General features: G+C 37.6%; 1 protein-coding gene across 43 annotated transcripts in view; it reads right to left on the bottom strand.

Annotated features, from left to right (window-relative positions):
• The window catches only part of Ptprd (protein tyrosine phosphatase receptor type D), a 2293154-nt gene that overhangs the window by 677011 nt on the left and 1602658 nt on the right, over positions 1-13485 (bottom strand). The window lies entirely within an intron of this gene.

The following is a 13485-nucleotide window of genomic DNA, read 5'->3' as shown; positions in this document are numbered from 1 at the left end:
AAGAAAAGTCTTGGTAAGAATTTAATTAAGGACGGGAAAATGGCTTAGTCATATGGATTCTTTTCACCAAGTCTGAAGACCTCAGTTTGATCTTCGGGATCCCCATGGTGGAAGGAGGGAACTGACTCATGCAAGTTGTCCTCTAACCTTCACACACATGTCACGTGCATAAATGCACACACAGATGAATGCGCATAGTTCAATATTTTTAAATTAAAAAAGAATAAACACAAGTTTACTCTTAATGTAATTTTCATTAAGATTGAGAAAACTATAAATCAATGAAAGTATTATTGTTTCAGGAGTTTAGTTTTATAATCTAAAAGCCTCTTCACAAACAGAACAGCCATTTGTCTCTTTCCAATGATTTTTAGCTATACCTGTTCACTGTGGCTTCTTGTTAGTAGTAAAAATGGAGAAATTACTTTGGGCTTTGAACAGTTTGAGAAGTAGAGACATTCCATACTTTAGAAAACATTGTGAACATATTATCTTATATTTCAGCATGGCCTTGAATTTGCTATATAGCCAGGGATGACCTTTCACATACTTCTGATTATCTTACCTTCAAGCCTTGAGTACTGGGATTACAGATATTTTTACCAGGCCTGGTTTGTATGGTCCTGGAGCATGTGTTCAGGACACAGTACCACCTCCTAAGCTCTATGTCTGCAGATTTTTGGAAAATAGCAATTGATTTAAATGGGACAAGGAAAATAAATGAAAATGTAGCCATGAGTGGGGAAAGGAGGAGGTAGACATTCAAAGACTCATCCCGGAACTTCTAGAGCTGATGAGTATGTTTATTTGCTCCTATGGGACCTAATAGGTATACACATGTATGCACACCCACAAAATAGTTTGTAGCTTATGGAATAATATTTATATTTTATCACTCTAAACAAAGAAGTAAAAGTATGTCATTTGTTGTATTTACTACAGAACATGCCTTGCATGACCAAATCATTGATAAAATTAGTTGCATTTTTTGTTTTAAATGAACATCTGCAGCTGGGCATATTTTCATACATCTATAATTCCAGCACCCAGAAAGCTGAGATGGGAGTCAGGAGTTCAAGGCCAGATTGGGTTACAATGCAGAACTGAGAGAGTTGTTTAGCTTGATCTGCTTGGGGGGCCCCTTGGCTACTGGTAGGATCAGAATCCATCCCTGGTACATGAACCGGCATTTTGGAACCCACTACCTATGATGAGACACTTCGTGCAGCCTTGAGGCAGGGGAAGGGCTTGGACTTGCCTCTACTGGATGTGCCTCCCCATGGGAGGCCCTTGCCTTCTTGTGTGGGGAAGTGGGGGATAGGTTGGGAGGGGGAGGCTGGGGGGCAGGAGGAAGAAAGAGAGGGATCTTTGATTGATGTGTAAAATGAATGAAAAAATTTTCTTAATAAAAAATAAAAAAGAAGCTTGAAGCTCTCACAAAGATGATAGAGAGACAGAAAGAGAGAGAGAGAGAGAGAGAGAGAGAGAGAGAGAGAGAGAGAGAGAGAAGAAGAAGAAGAAGAAGAAGAAGAAGAAGAAGAAGAAGAAGAAGAAGAAGAAGAAGAAGAAGAAGAAAGGAAGGAAGGAAAAAAAGAAAGAAACCTAGTTGCTTCAAGAAGGCTGTTATGAAGCCTAGGATCAGAAGTGGGATGGCATTCTGTAGGCAGATATGGACTTATCACACTGCTGTAGAGGTTGAAGTTTCTGGTTAAGTTTCTGATACTAAGTGTAAAAAAGAGGCTGACTGAGGTGTTGGGTGTGAAGGAAGGCAGAAAAAGGAAACAAGAATGGTAGCTAGGTTCCTGAACATGATCTCTCCTTTTCCTGAGATGTTGCAGACTTAGACTATAATATGGTTTGAGTAGATTTCAATTTTGGACATATTTTTTGAAACGTCTATGAGACAATGAAAATGTTAAGTTGGATAAACATTCCTAGAGAGAGAGGCTACCATGGAGAGGGGACATAGGTTATTGAATGAAACAGCTGAAGAACCCAGACTCAGAATGCTACCTGACTCAACTATTTGGCCCCATTTCTCCAATCTCCCACATAGCCAGAAGGTATAAAGATTTTTTTTATTAGACAGAAACTGATTTTAACTATGTGTATGCTCTTTGATAACTACAATGTAGCAAGGCAAGGAAAATATACATTGATACACAATATTTTGCACAAATACTTGTCAAATGAAATAGAATTTAAATATAGCACTTTGCTAAAATTTTCAAAGAAGTCAACACACTTTGTACAACTTGGGTATTTTTTCTTTGTATGTGGACTGGAATAAAACAAACAAACAAAATGATAGGATTTGCTGATGATAGCTGTCACATTTATATTGTGATGACCCCAAACTGAGAACTCTTATGTACTGATAGAAATCAATAACAAAAACAGAGCATGTAACCCTAAAACCACAGCTCATTACTATAAAAGGAAGTTATGTTTTGTGTTTAGTGTGGTGTTCTTTCAAGAGATTTAATTTATCAGTTTTAGAATAATCCTTGGGAATCTTGATTTTATTGGCTTCCATTGACTGTCACCATCACTGGAACTGAGAAATTATGTTTGCTTATTAAACTTTGTTTCTTGATCTATAAAATGGAGTAGTATGTGGCTATTCAGTCTCTTTTCTATGCATTCATATGTACTTTATAAAATTAGTAATGCTATGGAGTTCTTATTGTTATGTTCAAGCCCATGAGTATTTCCAAATGATGAGGCATTTTTCTGTTGTCAGCTTCCCAAATATTGTTAGATGCTGCATGACAACTTAAAACTTTAATTTTATGGACACAGCACAATTATTTAGCCCAATCAAAATGGTTCTTGTTGATTCCTTGTTGTCCTGTGATATGTGTCCTAAAGGTTGCATGTTTGTAAGAATCCAAGGTTAAATTCTTAGGATGAATTGCTGAACTGATAATTCTGAATACTAAATTACAGAAAATATAATATGTTGCCAAATTATACTCCATAAAATTATAACACTTAACAGCTCTACTAGCAAGACACAAGAGTTCCTACCATCTCAGGCAGCAAACAACAGTTGATTTTGTTGTTTTGATTTTTAACTTTTCATAATTCAACAAAATTGTCTGTTATATTAGAATAATTTGTGTTTCTCTTGCTTTTATTTGTATAATTTTTAGCTTCTGAAATGATTGTCATAGTTTTTGCTCTTCTTAGTCACCTTCCAAGCACATGTTTTCTGATATTACTTGTAATAGCTTTTTACAAGTTAGCAATATTAACTGTAATCATGAAGTTTGGATTAAGATGACCAATGATGATATTAACATTTAAAGGACAAGATTCATACTGAAAGCCAAGAGAAAGTTAAATACTTTCTTTGTTCCACTTGGGACAGAGGTGAGTATGAATAGGTGAATGAATTGAAGTAAAGTTTGTGATTATTTTTCTTAGCCCATTTTTCTTGAAATTTGCGTCAAAGCTGCATTTTATTCCTCAATTTATTGATTTATTGCATTGTTTATATCAGTATACTTTATTCAGAATATAATTACTTTTTCTTATATATCTATCTACCTCTAAATGCCTATCTATCTATCTATCTATCTATCTATCTATCTATCTATCTATCTATCTTTCTATCATCATGTTTATTAATACCCCAAATGAAGACAGTATAAGGAAACTTTATCTTCATTTGCACACTAAGAGAGGCCTTGCTGGTATAGCTAAAGTCACTGCCTTCATGGAAGTGCTTCTTACGATAATGATCTAATGACATCATTTCACAGACTATGACTCTGCTGAGGTCAAGAGCTAGTCACTAGTGAAACCTCAAGTGAGATCATGTGTAAGTATGTACTTTTATGTGTACTCCTAGAGACCCTGACAATAAGCACCCTCTTTCCTTGACAGAGTCCAGAGCTTCAAGAACATGTAGAACCAGGAAGAATGTCAACAGCTGAAGTGTAGGCTACCAACAAAAGCAATTAAAATAAAACATTATGTATTGCTACTGTGGATTACAATGTTTGCTATCTCATGTGACCTCACAGCAATTTGGGAGTTGATAAGCAACATAATGTGAATGAAAAGAGCTTTGAAAATATATTACTAGCCACATGATGATAAGCAAGCAATTTCTCAAAAATTCAGTTTTTTTTTACAATATGACACATGTGAAAAGAAAGAAATATGAATCTTTCAGAACAAGTATAAATTTAGAAAATTATAATGGATGTTTAGCATTTAATATTGATTATATTTCATTTGTTCAACATTTATATTTGAGCATATACCATGAGTTCTTTTCTAGACACTAGGAATTTCAGTTTGAAGAAAAATAGCCAGTTTCTTCTTGTTAAAGATGATTTGCTAATATGTAGCATAAGCATTAGCAGCAAAGGCAATAATTGATAGATAATAGAGGATAGCTAGATGAGCAGTAAACAACAAAGGCAATAATAGATAATAGAGGATAGCTAGATGAGCAGTAAACAACAAAGGCAATAGATAGATAGATAATAGAGGATAGATAACTAGATGACAGATACGTCATCAAACAAAGAGATATGGGTAGATGGAAAGTTTCAAATATAACTAACTCAATAAAGATAATAAAAAGTGCAATGGGTAATCAAGAAGATTCTACTAAAGGGTCATCATCTGAGATAAGATATGACAGTCTTGACAGAGGAAGAAGTAGAGACTTCTAGAAAGGGTATACAAATATAAACTTGATACATGGACAATCTTTGGTGTTTGGTGAACACAAATATGGTCAGGATGGTTGGAGATAGTGAACCACAATAGTTAGGTGTGAGAGGGTGGAAGAGGAGGTGCTGGCAGCTCTTAGGTTATATAAGGCTTTTTGTCACCAGAGGTGTTAACCACAGAAAACAACAGAGCAACTGGGACCAGAAGAAGGGGGTCAACAAAGCTCCAGCATATTAATTGTTCATCAGTTCAGGGCAGAGTCCTGTTGTCAAGGTATTATGTAGGAAGTTAGTCATTAAGTCCAGTTTCTTGCTCTTGTACAAGTTTAGCATTTTCATGTTCATTGCTACCCATAGTATTAACGTTTTTCATCATCAAAGGTCAAAGTTGGCTCCTGATTTGCTTTCGATCCTCACCGTTTGTGTGCCCATTTCCTGTCCACGGTGTGCCTTTCCCCTTGATTTGACTGTCTGCTCCCTGCCATTGTCCCTGGCACCTTCTGTGTCAGGAGCTCTTCGAAGTGCTGTTTCTGACTACACCTCAGCATTCCCCTCCCAGTATCTGCCGCCTGTCCCAAAATGGTTCAGCACCTCTGCTCCTTGTTCCCAACACTGAAATTGTCAAAGGCGACTATCACCCAGGTTAGAGTTTGTTTCCCTGCACAAACCTTTCTTTGTGTCTAGATTAGCAATAACCTTCATTGTCAGAAGAATAAACAGCTTTAATACACACAGTTTTCAGGTTTGACCCATGATTTGACAATAGTTGCTTCATGCAAAACATATCCCCCAGAATGGACCCGCACATTGGAGAGCTGCTTGAATTTTATTTGCAGTCATCCATGCTTTAAAAAGAATGGTTAAATTTAAGAGACATTTAAACTTACTTTTATAATTTATTTTACATTAGTTTAATATCATTATAAGTTTTGGATGATAGCATCAGTCACATTAACGGGACGATATTGATCAAGTTTTTGTCATGAGTGTGGATCTGCTAACCAACTGCATTCTCTAGTGCTGGTTCTTGTGCTGTTTGCTGTGTCATGGCCCCTTCAAGCATCACAATCCACTCCACAGCAGGAAGCATATGCCTCACTATCAGTTTGTCAAAGATTAGCTCATAGGCTCCAAGACTGAGTCTACTACTGTTTTTTTTTTTTTTTTTTTTTTTTTTTTTGCCAAATGGAGATAGCATAAACATGCTCTCTAAACTCGTGTCTTTGTATTGATAGATTAGTGCAGTTCTCAGACCTCATCAGAGAAGTTTCTTTGCGTAGTTGACAGTGGTAAATGCAAAATCCCACAACAGATCAAAGTGGAGTGAATTCCTATCTTAAGAGTGCTCAGCCGGTGACAGCTGTGTGGCTTGATCTGTTTGTGGGACCCCTGGCAATGGACCCATCTGGGAAACATAAACTGGCTTTTTAGAGCCCCTTCCCTACTGTGGGTTGCCTTACTCAGCCTTGATGCAGGGGAAGGGGCTTAGTCCTGTCTCAACTTGGTATGCCAGCCAGTGTTGACTAACCAAGGGAGGTCTTACCCACTATGAGGAGTGAATGGGGGAGGTGGCATGGGGGGAGATGGGAGGGTTAGGAGAAGGGGAGGGAGGAGGAACAGTGGTTGGTATGTAAAATGAAAACAAACTTAAATAAAAAAAAAAGAGTACTCAGCCATAAGTGAGACATCTATTGTCACTCTGCCGTCCAGTATCAGGGACCATCACAGAAGAAGGGATGAAAAGATTATAAGATAGAGAGGCTGGGGAGGACTGGAGTGAAACAATGTCTTCTGTATACAATGGGCCTGCTGCACCTGTGAAATGGTAACTCTGTGTGCTTGTGCAAGAGCTGTACACAAGAACTTCTCAACATGTTAGCCCTGAGGGGCCAGGAGCTCATGAGGGCCCACCCCTAACTGAGACGCTATTGGCACATGATGGTTTTTGAAGAGGAAAAGTCAGGGTTTTTTTATTTTATTTTTTTAAGGAAATGGCTCCTGACAGGTTGACAATGCTCTGGTAGATGATCCTACACCCATGAGTATATGAATAACACAAATTGGAATAACTGAGCTATAGAAAAAGGGACAGGGAGTTAGAAGGGGTGAGAGGTGTGGCTCTTGCAGGGGAACGAAGGGTAAATTTGATCAAATGCAATGAAGATGACATGGGTTATAACAGAAGAAATGGGCCAGAAGGGAGAATTTTTGGTGATGTTAAAGGTTGGGTTTTACTAAATAATATTTTATTTTTTTATACTTTTAAGCTGGATCTGCTTTGTTAGTCTTAAAATATGGTTTCATAATATTTTATTGAGTCATGTCCTTCAAACCAATTACCATTTAGCTTATTTACTGCTTCCATCTTATGTAAAATGTTAGTAACTCATACACAGATCCCTTGTGATGGAGGAAATATAGGACCCATTCAAACTCTTTGCCCTTCACACCAGGACTCATTACTTTAATCTGTAATCCTCTATGTGAAATCTCATCATAGTCTCCGCGTGTATATAAACATGCAACCCACCCTGAGTTTTATTCTTCTGTGGCAAGAGCTTTTACATCTGGAGTCACTATACAGAACTCTATCACAAATTGATGTTGGAGATCCCTTATCTAATCACTTTTCCTAACATATTCTTTTATTAAATCTTCCAAATGTGTTTCTGAGAAATCTTTTATATGGATAAAGTAATTATGCAATATTTGCTGGACTTCACTAAATTATATTCTCTACAATCCTGTTATATTCACTATATTTTAGATATCAACATTCACATTTTTTCCTCATACAAACACAGCTCAGAACAAAATTATACCAGCTTATCTTGACTTTATATTTAATGTGGATAACCTTTGTATTTCTAGTATTTCATTTATTCTTTTCAAACAAGACTAAATGTGACATTTCAGAAAATAATTTTTAATATTTGCTTATTTATTTGTGTGGGTATGGCTCTTCTTAACTGAGATGTGCAATTTCAAAGACATAGGAAAAAGTGTGATATTTCATTAACATTAGTTATTATATATTATATAATTATAAGTATATTAACATAATATTTAGGACATATGAAGTTAAATTCAACATTAATATTGAATTACTTTCTGATGTTTCTTTTTACAATTTATAATGTTTAAACAAACTTTCAGTTGCACACAAGGCATACATTTATGACTTTCATCACATATCTGTATTAGCTGTTTGTCTCGATGCTGTGGTAAAATAGCTTGACAAAAGCAACTTAAAGAAGAAACATTATTTTGGTTCATAGATCCAGAGTACAGTCCAGTATGGTGGAGAGTTCATGGCAGCAGGAGTTTGAGGCAACTTGTTACATTGCATCCCCAAACAGAAAGCAGAGGCTGAAGAATGTGCGTGGTCATTCATTTTCTCCCTTTCATTCACACGCTATTCCATGGCATGGTGCCACCTACAGTTAAGATGAATCTTCCCACTTTGGTTAGCATAATCTAGATGATCCCTCCTGAGCACGGTGGGAGGCCTGTTTTTTAGGTGAGTCTAGATCTTGTCAAGTTGCTAAGCAATATAAATCACCCTAGTAACTATTGGTCAGCATTGAGCTATTGAATTACTGTAAGTAGATTAGAGTGATAATACTTAAAAAGTGATAATACTTAAAAATGATGAGTGGTTAGGTGACACACAAAGATAGAAATAAGGAAAATTCCATGGAGCACAAGTTAGGTGACAGGGGCTTCATGAGGCAGGTGGCAACAGAAGGAGATAGAATAGCAAAATCTACTTTTGTGTGTGTCTGGCTGCTTTCCTTTAAAAAGCATATCTTAGATTGTTACTATTACAGAAATGGTGTCAGAGAAGACCTTCAGAATAATTAGTTTGAGTGATTAGCATGGAGGAAAGAACTAAATCTCTAGATACTACAGGAAGGAGATGGGAAGACAATGGTAGAATTTGATGGGAGAATCTGGTTACAGAGATTTCAGTCCTGGAATACACTGTAGGGGTGCAGTTCTGGAGATGACTAGCCCCTCAGTGGATGAATAATATAGGGAGCAGGTCAATGGCTAAGTCTAATGTGATGGTGTGATACCCATAACTAAACATACTTTAAGTCTTTGGTGAAATGGTCATGGAGTTGAGGAGGGTGGAAATGATAAAGCTCATAACAGAGATCTGCAGTGACACCGGTAGACCTGAATGTTGAATTCTAGGATGATAGTGCAATTTCAAGTGATGATTTGTTGAAACATGGAGAAAATAGACATTTAATGTTGGGGGAGAATGATGTACAAAGATAAATTGATCAGTCATGGAAATGAGAAGAAAAACAAGATAACATATTGTAGGATCATGGAGCCTAAGAAGAAAAAAAAATCAAGAAGGAAAATCAGCTAAGAGGAGAAAATGTTTTAAGAAGGGCATGAAGGATGCGCATGGAATTTTATTATCTAGCATCAACATGTAACCTGGCAGAAATACAGTCCTCAGCCAGGAAATGTGAGATTCCACAGATGTTCCATGACCTTGGTGCCTTTGCCTCTCATGAACCACGCTGAGACTTTCCTGCAGATGTTTGTCTTTTCTCATTCTCTGTCAAGCACACCTATACCATAAACGTCCCCTGAAGAGCATCAGACGATTTATTGTTTCCTGTACACTTAGTATCTGCATCCTCAGTCAGCACGTATCACTGACAGACTAATACCATTATCTTTTCAGTACATACCAAGTCTGGCTCAAAAGCTGAATGCCTTTTGTTCTCCATCTGGCTGCCACTCTAGGATTGCCCTTAATGTGTAAAAGATACCATACATAGAGGAAACAGCCAATCAAAGCAGATTCAGGGACGGCCAGCAAGAAGAATGGACCTGGACTTCTGGGAGTCATGGTGCTCTTCAAATCCATATGTCCCTATTGCTTCATTTCTCAACCATTTTTTATCCATTACTGCTCTCCAGGGCCTTTCCTGTTATATAAAAATACAACCCTCATTTATTCAGTCAGTGAGGTAGCAATATTTAGAAGTCTATAAAAATGAATCTTTTGTGCATTCTGCAAATTATAAATTATAATTTATAGTCATGTTTTTATGTCTACTACCCATGCTTAAATGTAAGGCCTTGAGGAAAGACCTTATCAATATTTATGTCTTTAAAATTTTTATCTTATTTATTTATTTATTTATTTATTTATTTATTTATTTATTAGTGTGATCATGTGTGCATGCCAGGGGACATGTGAAGATGTCAGAGGGTAGTGTTTGGAAGATTTCTCCTTGCACTGTGTGAGTTCTGGGGATTGAATGGAGATCGCCAGCCTTGGTGACAAGTGTGTTTATCTGCTGAATCATCTGTCAGGTCCTCAATATATTTATTTACATTCTTAATACTTAGAAGGAACTTGACATTTGTTAGGCTATCAACTCATATTACTTAATGAATGTATAAAAGGAAGTGTGGATTCAATAAAAATCTATAGCACATATTAGTTGCATGAAATAATGGATCCTGCAATCATATATTTATCATTGCATGAATCCTATTTTGAAAAGGGTGTGCAGATAAACTTTTAGCGAGGACAAAAATATGGTCCCAAATAACTGGAGGACACATAAAGAAGTGCCTAGGGGAAAAGAACTCATAAAAACATTTTAGGGGTTATTGAAGAAATGAAATATGTCTCATAGAGATATGAAGAAAGCCGAGTAGAAGGTCAAGATGAAAGTGGCATTTTTTTCCTCAAGGACAATGTGACTATTTGATGTATCTGAAGACTTAGCTTTATTTGCAATCATTAATGAGAAAGACTAATTTTCCATGTCTGTTTAGTTTTTATTTGAATTCCTGTATTCTTTTGTCTACAAAAAGTTTTTCCCCCAATTAAAAAAAAAAATCTCACAATATGTAGCTACATAGTCAAGTTTTATTTTAAGGACAATGGCATTTTTACCTCCTGTTTTGCATGAGGGTCTGTGGGTTGTAGGAGATGAGAAGAGAGAGTCTCCAGCTGCTACCGCCCAGCAAAGCCCTGCAAATGATGACTGCATCCATTTCCGCCATCTCCACATACTGAAAGTGATCTTTTTGAAACAAGGAATGCAAATAGCTGCAGCTTGTCAAAGCTGCAGTTGCTTTTCATAGTGCATACTGCTGTCTCCCTGCTGACGCAGCTCCCAGCACTGGTGCCAGCCTGCCTTTGAACTCTTAATTCCCAGTAACACAAAAACAGAAGGAACTTCTTTTGAATGGCCTAAAGTAGATGAAACAGGTAGGTATGGTGCAAAAATGGTGATGAAGGTAGATACCATGACTACTCTCTGGTTCCAGGTAATATTATGTACATCTGGGCATAGCTCTGAAAAGATAGCCATAGCTAGGAGGCAGAAAGAAATGTCTAGAAGATAAAAAATATCTCTGTCTATAGACACACTGAGCTAGTAAGAGATGGTAAGAGTGGATTGAGGCTTACACCCCATTTCCACCTCATCTCAGGTTGTGGCTTTTGTGTTTTGTTGTTTTTTACTTGACTGCATTGCATAATCTTTCCAGGTTCCTGAAAGTGTCTGTGTATTCGTTCTTTGGGCGTTGCTATGATATTGCTGAGATGTGGGTGATTCTTCCTGCTTTATAACTTATTGTCAGTGTCTTCTCATCCAACTACCTTCCTTCCTTTTCCCGGAGGAACTTGAGAAACTTCTGATAAGGGACTTTTCCAACAGCACCACTACTCATGGACATGGGCTGCCTTAACTTTCACTAAAGTGGTGGTGCATGCTTGCAAGTCTTTGCCTTTCCCTTGTGGAGATGCATTTGTCCTGAGATGCACATTTCTCTTCTCTTCTTTCTTCACCTTTATTCTCATTTGCCTCATTGGGCACCCTCCATAGACAAGACAAGTGATTTGGGAGTAACCAAGGCTCTGTTCTCACAGTTTCTTCCTTTCCTAAGAACGTGTTTAGGGTTATAAACAGAATATTTTATCATTGAAGCAAGATCTAGAAAACATCTCAGCTGAACTCATACAGGCAAGGCATAAATAGCTCATACCTATGAACTAGCCCATCCTGAGTTCATATTAGAATAGGAATTTTGCTGCTTACTTTACAGAACTTTATTATCAGCCTCACAGAAAGACACAATGTTCTCGCGTTGTCAGACAGCACCACAATAAACTCACACAACAGACCAGACGCATAAGGATCCGTAAAGGCATTTGCTCTGAATATTTACTGGAAATATTGGAGACTGGAAAACCCTCAGAATCATCTCCCCCAATTTATTTTTTGGATTGGACATGATTCTGAACACATTCCACCCTCTTTTTGCCTCTGCTCCCCTCCTTTCCTCTTAGCTCTTCTCTCAGTTGTCTCATTTAGTGATGGCACTATCTCTAGTGGAAAAACCAGGTCTTCTTGCTTTGGGGACTATAGTATGCAAATTGGTGGGAGTCAATTGTACCTGATTTTCTAAATTGCCTCTGCTGTAGCAATTCTTCCACCCATAATAACCCATTGAAACCAAACAATGGGATTGATTACACATTCCTCACTCTGGGGGAAACTATTAGTTTTACCTGAATAAAAACTGCAGAACAGGGCTCAATTTGGGTAAGTAGTGTACAGAATTGTTCAGGAAGCACAGCAGAAACAGGCTTGAAAAGCCTTAAATATTATTCTCTACCTGCAGAGACTATCAAGGAAAGAGAATTCTATTTACAAGTCAGAAAAACAAAGGCAAGAATATTCAATAGGACTCCAGAGTCACCAGAATTAACACTCACTCAGCTCCACTTTGAAGAGGAATCCTAGAACTCCCAAAGCTTTTATAGATCTATACATGAGTAATCACCATGGGGGACTGTCCCATTTCAAGCTGCATATAACCGGTTGTGTGGTGTTCTAGAAGAGTCCTAGCCCTTCCAGTCATGAACTGGGAGATACTGGTCAAGTTGTTTAACCTTCCTGAAAATCAGTTGTCTGTCTGTCTTTCTTTCTTTCTTTCTTTCTTTCTTTCTTTCTTTCTTTCTTTCTTTCTTTCTTTCTTTCTTTCTTTCTTTCAATTTAACCTAAGATACTTATTTTTTCTTGCCATCTTCAGAGTCAGGATCAAATGAAACAAGGTACAAAATGTGGAAGGAAACCTGTTAAGTGCACTCCTAACTTTCTTATCTAAGGAAACCTTTTCCCTTTTTCCAAGCAGATGCTTAACTCTCACTATATAAACCCAGCCTGAGGTATGGTACCTGAGCTCACACTTCAGGCAGGCAGAATCTAGTCAGATCAACCTGTGCTTACAACACGTCCCTCCCCTTTTCTGTCTTTCTGTCTGCAGGTGTTTTAGACTGTGGAAAGTCATCAGGAAAATTGCACTAGATGTACTAACTAACTAACTAACCGGCTTCTTGCTAGAAGCAGCAACGCTGTGTTTTGAATAGGAACACCATGCAGCTATTGACACCTATTAGTTGTAGAAACCAACTGCAATATGAGGGAATATTCACAGGGTGTCTCCTTCAACCTAGAGACCTTGGTGCCATTGCTGTCTGAAGCCTTAGGCCACTGCCGATATATCTCTTTTCTTGTAGGAGGGACTGCTGAAGTCCTTCTGAGGATTGACTGCAGGAATATAGGAGCCCATGGGTCTGAATTCCTAGATGGTCAACTCTTGATGGGTAAGATTTTGTTTTGCTTTGTGTCTCATATCTCATCAATTATTCATATTCATAGCCTAGCCTGGAGCCTGGCATTCAATTGGCTATATGGTGAACAAGGACAAAAGTGAGGACAGACATGTTGAGATGTGTAGG

Source organism: Peromyscus californicus, unplaced genomic scaffold (genome assembly GCF_007827085.1).
Source record: "Peromyscus californicus insignis strain IS unplaced genomic scaffold, ASM782708v3 Scaffold_5__1_contigs__length_169319896, whole genome shotgun sequence".
NCBI lineage: Eukaryota > Metazoa > Chordata > Mammalia > Rodentia > Cricetidae > Peromyscus > Peromyscus californicus.
Note: the sequence above shows the minus strand (reverse complement) of the source record. Positions and strands in the feature narration are given on the sequence as shown.